At 42.7% G+C, this 7,751-nt stretch overlaps 1 long non-coding RNA gene across 1 annotated transcript; it reads right to left on the reverse strand.

Moving 5' to 3' along the window:
* Nucleotides 1–1,163: 1,163 nt before the first annotated feature.
* Nucleotides 1,164–6,655, reverse strand: LOC116546991. Its single transcript, XR_004266901.1, has 2 exons — nucleotides 6,006–6,655; nucleotides 1,164–1,853 (listed from the first exon to the last, which is right to left on the reverse strand). It is a non-coding gene; the product is annotated as an uncharacterized LOC116546991 (long non-coding RNA).
* Nucleotides 6,656–7,751: the final 1,096 nt, after the last annotated feature.

A 7,751-nucleotide genomic window follows, 5' to 3' on the forward strand; every position in this document is an offset into this window, starting at 1 on the left:
AATTCAGTTTCTGCTGTCATCCCAGCTGGAAATGAGAAAGGCACGCGACTCCAGGTGGTCTCCATCTGCCTCTGGGCCACACGTGCAGGACATTAGGCTGCCGCAGGAGCAGCTCAATGCTGAGTTCTTAGAGACCTTGTAGAGGAGGAAAGCTTGCCTGCCTTGGAGCCTGACAAAGCCTTTCTGCACAGAAGTGTCACTGTTTAAAAATGAGAAGGGAGAGAACTGAAATCACATTAGAATGCACAGAAAATTCTTAAAACAAAAGTATAATGAGAGAAACTTTCTCAGAATGTGAAAAGAACTCTAAAGCTACAGTGCTGAAGAGGGGCACTGCTGGAACTACAGTGAAAAGGTTCATAGAACACAGTGGAAAATGCAGGAAGAGAGCCATGTGTATGTAATATTTTACCATGTGATAAAATACGTTACTATCTACAAGGAAATTGTCAATTATTTAATAAGTCCTTTTTGGTGTATTGACTTCCATGTGGAAACTAACATTCTTGAATTTCTACCTTACAAGTTACAGTGATGCAGTTGTGATTTAAAAAATCATTATACTCAAAGAATGATGAACAGCATAAAATTCTAGGTGAGATTGGCCCTCTAAGCCTGACATCAAACTAGAGACCCTAGAAAAATTGACAGCTTTTTTAGTTTTATTGTTTCAAAGTTCAACAATAGGTGCCAAAATATAAATAATAACCAATGAGCAAAAATGTTCTCAGCATATTTGATAAAGGGTCTGTGTCCCTAAAATGCTATGTATTAATTCTTACGAACCAATAAGAAAATATTAATTCCGAAAAGAAGAATAGGCAGAGTATGACAAGGGAATTCACAAAAGAAGAACTCTAAATGACCTATGAAGGTGTATAATAATGCTAGGACTCCTAGAGATGAGGGAATGCTAATTGAATTAACAAGTCTCATTTTTGAAACCACAGAGGATTGCAATCATTATCAAATTAAATATATGACTTAGGGAACCTCAGTCAACCCATCAATTTCTTCTGTATTATATTCAATGGTGCTTTCATCTCTGATTCAAGTTTTTATGTACATTAAATAAAATATGTATATCATGTGCTTAGTACATTAACTACCAGAACGTCAGCACCCATATTTACCATCAATAGTATTATTACTATTATTATTAATGTTTTGAGACATAGTCTTGCTCTGTTGCCCTAACTGGAGTACAGTAATGTTATCTTAGCTCACTGACACCTCCAGCATCCAGGCTCAGGAGATTCTCCTGCCTCAGCATCCAAAGTGGATGGGATTACATGTGTGTGCCACTACAGTCAGCTAATTTCCTATATTTTTAGTAGAGACAGGGTTTCACCACTTTGGCTAAGCTGGTGTCAATCTCCTGGCCTCAAGTGATCCTAAGGACTCCACTACCGCATTGCTGGGGTTCCAGGCATGAGCCACCGGGCCTGGCCAGTATTAATATTATTAATATAGTAATTCTTGTATAAAAATCCTGAAAGATCAGTCATGCCATGATTAAATAATCAATGCATAAAAACATTCAAATAAATGCTATGGACTTCTTTATGCAAACTTAGGAAGTATGTGCACCTTTAGAAACACAAAATCCAGAGACAGGAAAATAAAAGATTCTTTAAATGTATAAAAACCCAATATAAGAATGAAAATATAAATATGGCATTGAAAAAGAAACAATACATATGGCACTATGACAGAATGAAAAAGTTCAAGTAAACTGATAAAAGTATTTTTACCTCTAGTGTCAGGGAGCAAAGAGGAATGAGAAATCTAGAATGGAAGCTAAAAGCTTCAAATGCATCTCCTTTTATAATTTTGACTTCAGTTCCATGTAACTGTTTAGAACAGAATAGTACAGCAAATACCCAAATTTTGGGGGGTATAAAAAATGATAACTGAATATAAAAATATAAATGAAAACTGAACAATTACACTAGCTATATCAATATTGGCATGAAGAAATAGAGAAAAATTATTGCAATGATTTTGTGGAGAAAGTATTCTAATTATGTACATATCCCCCAACAAAAGAGAAAAGCCAGGAAGGAAAGAAGGAAAAAAAGAAAGGAGAATAGATGGAACGAAGGAAGGGAACGAGGCAGGAAGGAAAGGAGGAAGGAGGGAGGGAGAGAAAAAAGCATGCAAGGAAGAAAGCAGAGAGAGAGAAAGGCAGGGCAGAGGGAGAGAATGAGCAACCGCATATCTAGGCTAGTGATTGAGTGGGAATTACAGTATTGCTTCTATTGTTATAATCCCAAGGAATAAGCACGAGACTCAGCTGCGATCCCTGGATCATGATTGGATACATCATGAGTATAAATACACTTCCCATTTGCTGTCCAGAGCATCTCGCTTCACAGCTGGACCCTAGGTCTACCTGTGTGTCCTAGGAAGCAGACTGACTGAGCCTCCCTGTGTCCTAGGAGAGCCGAGAGAATCTTGCTCTCAGGCATGCTTCTTAGCTGAGGTCTGGAGATGGCAGCTTGGTCTTCAGGAAAGTCCTGGGGGAGGGGTGGGGAACAGGGGACTGTGATATTAGGGGTAGATCGGGAGTAAAAAGTGTTTCTCTTTGTACAGAATACAGTAAATTCAGTGGCAGGAAATGAGAGGGGCAGCTAAGCAGCCACAAGGCAGATTTCAGTGTGGTGTAGTCAGGTCTGAACCACTGTGCCTGTCCCAGGTGGCAAAGTAGTAGACCCTAGAATGATTTTCATTTAGATTTCGCACTATCAATTTCGAACTCCTCATGATTGCATAGCTATCCCTCTTCCGTGGACTGACTCCTGAATCCAACGTAACCCTGGCGTTGTAGGGCCTTCACCTCCTGGTGGAGGTACCAGTGGATGTATCTGGTATTTTCTCCAGGAAGATCACAAGTGATTACAGCAGATGACCCAGTTGTCCCAGTGGCTGACTTCATTCTCCCTTCCAAGTTGGAAGATACCTGACTGACTGCAATGGGAACAACACAAAACATAATGAGGCATTCCTTAGTATGGCATCCCTTGCAAAAGAAGAAAACAAAACCCTTGAGCCTCTCTGTAGGCAGCACACTCACCAGGAGGCAGGAAAGCTAGAAGCAGGGCTAGGGCCCACCCCATGCCTTCCTCTCTTGGGCCTTGGAAGGAAAGCGGCCAGGGAAGTGATCCCTAGCACAGTGAGGGGAGCTGGTCTTCCGGAGCCACAAGCAGAGGGAAGTGACTGAGGATCTGTCTTAGGGGACTCCCAAGCCTTCCTCCCGGAAGTGGTGGTGCCTGGGAGGACCTGCAGAGGAGCGCCTGCCTCTCTGCTCAGGCCCGTTCTCCAGCGCCCTCCTGTGGCAGCTGAGAGCAGGTCCTCTGCAGAAGAGAGCCAGGGGCAAGGAGAGCTCAGGCGGGCAGCAGCAGAGGGCTTGCAGACCTGGGGGAAGCCAATCCTGGAGTTAACAGGCCCAGCCCTTTCAGGGGGCACTTCACAACAGGCTGACAACCTGCACTGTAGTGTTTTGGCAGGTAAAGCTGCTGCCAAGGCCTCATTGTGCCAGGAAGCTTCTGATTAGGGCCCGGAACCACCTTCTTTTTTGAATCTGCAGGGAAAAAGGAGGCAGCACCCATGGCTACTCTCCTTTATTAAGAGTACTGAGGGTGAGGTATGTTGGTGGGTCTTGGACTCTCGTCTAAATTAAATGGGTGTGCGGACATGAGGTTGGGGGTGTCATGTGTCAGTCAGGCCTTCATAGGACCTTGTGGGCGTGGTCTCTTAGAGGATTTTTTAAGCATTGAAGTAGGAATGTGAGTTTTTTCGTTTTTTTGTTTTTTTTTTTTTGAGTAGTACAGGATGACGTGTCATGCAATATTTGGAACATACTTAAACTAAATCTTGGTATTTATCTGAACTTCCGCATTTCCAGGGCACTCGATACTTTATTTGGCAGCCCTACCCTCAGAGCTCAGACTGCTATCTGCAGGGCACCTGGTTTCTCAGATGGAGATCTAGGCAACAAAACGAGTCCAGTAAAACAATCGTGAAAATCCAGTAGTGCACACAGATTTTCACCTCCTCTGTAGCAAATATGTTTAGACACACGTTTAAAATATGCAGAATAAGATGCAGAAGTGTGTCCCTCTCGGTTGTTGTGTTGGCCTAGCTCAGAGAATTCAGTTTCTGCCGTCATCCCAGCTGGGAATGAGAAAGGCACGCGGCTCCAAGTGGTGTCCATCTGCCTCTGGGCCACACGTGCAGGACATTAGGCTGCCGCAGGAGCAGCTCAAAGCTGAGTTCTCAGAGACCTTGTAGAGGAGGGAAGCTTGCCTGCCTTGGAGCCTGACAAAACCTTTCTGGACAGAGGTGTCACGGTTCATAAATGAGAAGGGAGAGAACTGAAATCACGCTAGAATGGACAGAAAATTCTTAAGACAAAAATATGACGAGAGAACCTTTATCAGAATGTGAAAAGAACTCTAAAGCTACAGTGCTGAAGAGGGGCAGTACTGGAACTACAGTGAAAAGGTTCATAGAACACAGTGGAAAATGCAGGAAGAGAGCCATGTGTATGTAATATTTTACCACGTGATAAAATGATACGTTAATATCTACAAGGAAATAGTCAATTATTTAATAAGTCCTTCTTGGGGTATTGACTTCCATGTGGAAACTAACATTCTTGAATTCCTACCTTACCAGTTACAGTGATGCAGTTGTAAATTAAAAAATCATTACACTTAAAGAATGATGAATTGCACAAATTTCTAGTTGAGATTGGCCTCTCTGTGCCTGACATCAAACTACAGACCATAGAAAAACCGACAGCTTTTATTGTTTTATTGTCTGAAAGTTCAATTCAACAAAAGGTGCCAAATACAAATAATACCCAATGACGAAAAATATTCTCAACACATTTGGTAAAGGGTCAGTGTCTTTAAAATGGTTTGTATTAGTTGTTATGAACCAATAAGAAAATATGAATCCCCCAAAAGAAGAATAGGCAGAGTATGACAAGACAATTCACAGAAGAAGAACTCTAAATGACCTATGAAGGTGTATAATAATGCTAGGACTCCTAGAGATGAGGGAATGCTAATTGAATTAACAAATCTCATTTTTGGAACCACAGAGCTTGCTTTGCAATCATCATATTAAAGTATATGACTTAGGGAACGTCAGTTAACCCTGAATTTCTGTATGACATTCAATGGTACTTTCATTCCTGAATGAAGTTTCTATGTAGATTAAATAAAATATGCATATCATGTGCTTAGTTAATTAACTACCGGAATGTCAGTACTCATATTTACCATCAGTAGTATTATTCTTAATGTTTTTGAGGCATAGTCTTACTCTGTTGTCTAAACTGGAGTGCAGTAGTGTGATGTTAACTCACTGACCCCTCCACCTTCCAGGCTCAACAGATTCTCCTGCCTCAGCATCCAAAGTGGATGGGATTACATGTGTGTGCCACTACAGGTGGCTAATTCTTTTTACTTTTAGTAGAGACAGCGTTTCACCACTTTGGCTAAACTGGTCTCAATCTCCTGGCCTCAAGAGATCCTAACGACTCGACTACCCCAATGCTGGGATTCCAGGAATGAGCCACCGGGCCTGGCTGGTATTCCTGTTATCAATATAGTAATTATTGTATAAAAATCCTGATAGATCAATGATGCCATCATTAAGTAATCAATGCATAAAAACATTCAAATAGATAATAAGGAATTCTTTATGCAAACATAGGAAGTATGTGCTCCTTTAGAAGTAAAACAAAATCCAAACACAGGAAAATGAAAGATTGTTTAAAATGTATAAAAACCCAATATAAAAATGAAAATATAAATATGGCATTGAAAAAGAAACAATACATACGGCACTATGACAAAGTGAAAAAGTTCAAGTGAATAATGAAAGTATTTTTACCCATAGGTTCAGGGAGAAAGAGGAATGAGAAATCTAGAACGGAAGCTAAAAGCTTCCAATGCATCATCTTTTAAAATTTGACTTCAGTTCCATGTAACCGTTTTATGTATACAAGCCAAGTATGAAACAGAAAATAATATAGCAAATACCTAAAATATAAAAATGAAAACTGAACAATTACACTAGCTATATCAATGTGGGCATGAACAAATAGAGAAAAATTATTTGAATGACTATGTGGAAGAAGTATTCTGATTATGTACCCCCCCCCAAAAAAAAAAATAAGAAAGGAAGGAAAGAAGGAAAAAAAGGAAGGAGAATTGATGGAATGAAGAAAGGGAACGAGGCAGGAAGGAAAGGAGAAAGGGAGAGAAAAATCAAGCAAGCAAGGAAGTAAGAAAGGAGAGAGAAAAATTCAGGGCAGAGGGAGAGAATGAGCAACTGCATATCTAGGCTAGTGATTGAGTGGGAATTACCGTATTGCTTATATTGTTATAAACATAAGGAATAAGCACCAGACTCAGCTGCGATGCCTGGATCATGATTGGATACATGATGAGTATAAATACCCTTTCCATTTGCTGTCTAGAGTATCTCGCTTCAGAGCTGGACCTTAGGTGTAGCTGTGTGTCCTAGGAAACAGAGTGAGTGGGCCTCCCCCGTGTCCTAGGAGAGCTGAGAGAACCTTGCTCTCAGGCAGGCTGCTTAGCTGAGGCCTGGAGATGGCAGCTTGGTCTTCAGGAAAGTCCTGGGGGATGGGTGGGGAACAGGAGCAGCTGCTGCCAGGGGAGTGTGATATTAGGGGGAGATCAGGAGTGAAGCTGTGATTCTCTTTGTACAGAATACAGTAAATTCAGTGGCAGGACATGAGAGGGGGCAGCTAAGGAACCAAGGCAGGTTTCAGTGTGGTGTAGGGCTGGTCTGAACCACTGTGCCTGTCCCAGGTGGCAAAGTAATAGACCATAGGATCATTTTCAATTCGATTTTGCACTATCAATTTCGAGCTCCTCGTCATGATTGCATAGCTATCCCTCTGCCCTGGACTGATTCCTGAATCCAACATAACCCTGGCGTTGTAGGTGTCACAGTACAGAAGACGCTGTGAGACCTTCCCCTCCTGGTGGAAGTACCAGTGGATGTATCTGGTATTTTCTCCAGGAAGATCACAAGTGATTACAGCAGATGACCCTGTTGTCCCAGTGACTGACTTCATTCTGCCTTCCAAGTTGGAAGATATCTGACTGGCTGCAATGGGAACAACAGAAAGCATAAAGAGGCATTACATGTATCACACCACTTCCAAAGAAGAAACAAAATAAGAACCATGAGCGTCTCTGTAGGCAGCACACTCACCAGGAGGCAGGAAAGCTAGAGGCAGGGCTAGGGCCCACCCATGCCTTCCTATCTGGGGCCTTGGAAGGAAAGGGACCAGGGAAGTGATCCCTAGCACAGTGAGGGGAGCTGGTCTTCCTGAATTACAAGCAGAGGGAAGTGACTGAGGATCTGTCTTAGGGGACTCCCAAGCCTTCCTCCCAGAAGGGGTGGTGCCTGGGAGGACCTGCAGAGGAGCTCCTGTCTCTCTGTTCAGCCACGTTCTCCAGCGCCCTCCTGTGGCAGCTGCGAGCAGGTCCACTGCAGAAGAGAGCCAGGTGCAAGGAGAGCTCAGGTGGGCAGCAGAGGGAGTGCAGACCTGGGGGAAGCCAATCCTGGAGTTAACAGGCCCAGCCCTTTCAGGGGGCACTTCACAACAGGCTGACACCCTGCACTGTAGTGTTTTGGCAGGTAAAGCTGCTGCCAAGGCCTCATTCTGCCAGTAAGCTTCTGATTAGGGCCCGGAACCACCA

The sequence above is a fragment of the Sapajus apella genome, unplaced genomic scaffold (assembly GCF_009761245.1).
Source record: "Sapajus apella isolate SASKATOON/1434 unplaced genomic scaffold, GSC_monkey_1.0 scaffold1803, whole genome shotgun sequence".
NCBI classification, from domain to species: Eukaryota; Metazoa; Chordata; class Mammalia; order Primates; family Cebidae; genus Sapajus; species Sapajus apella.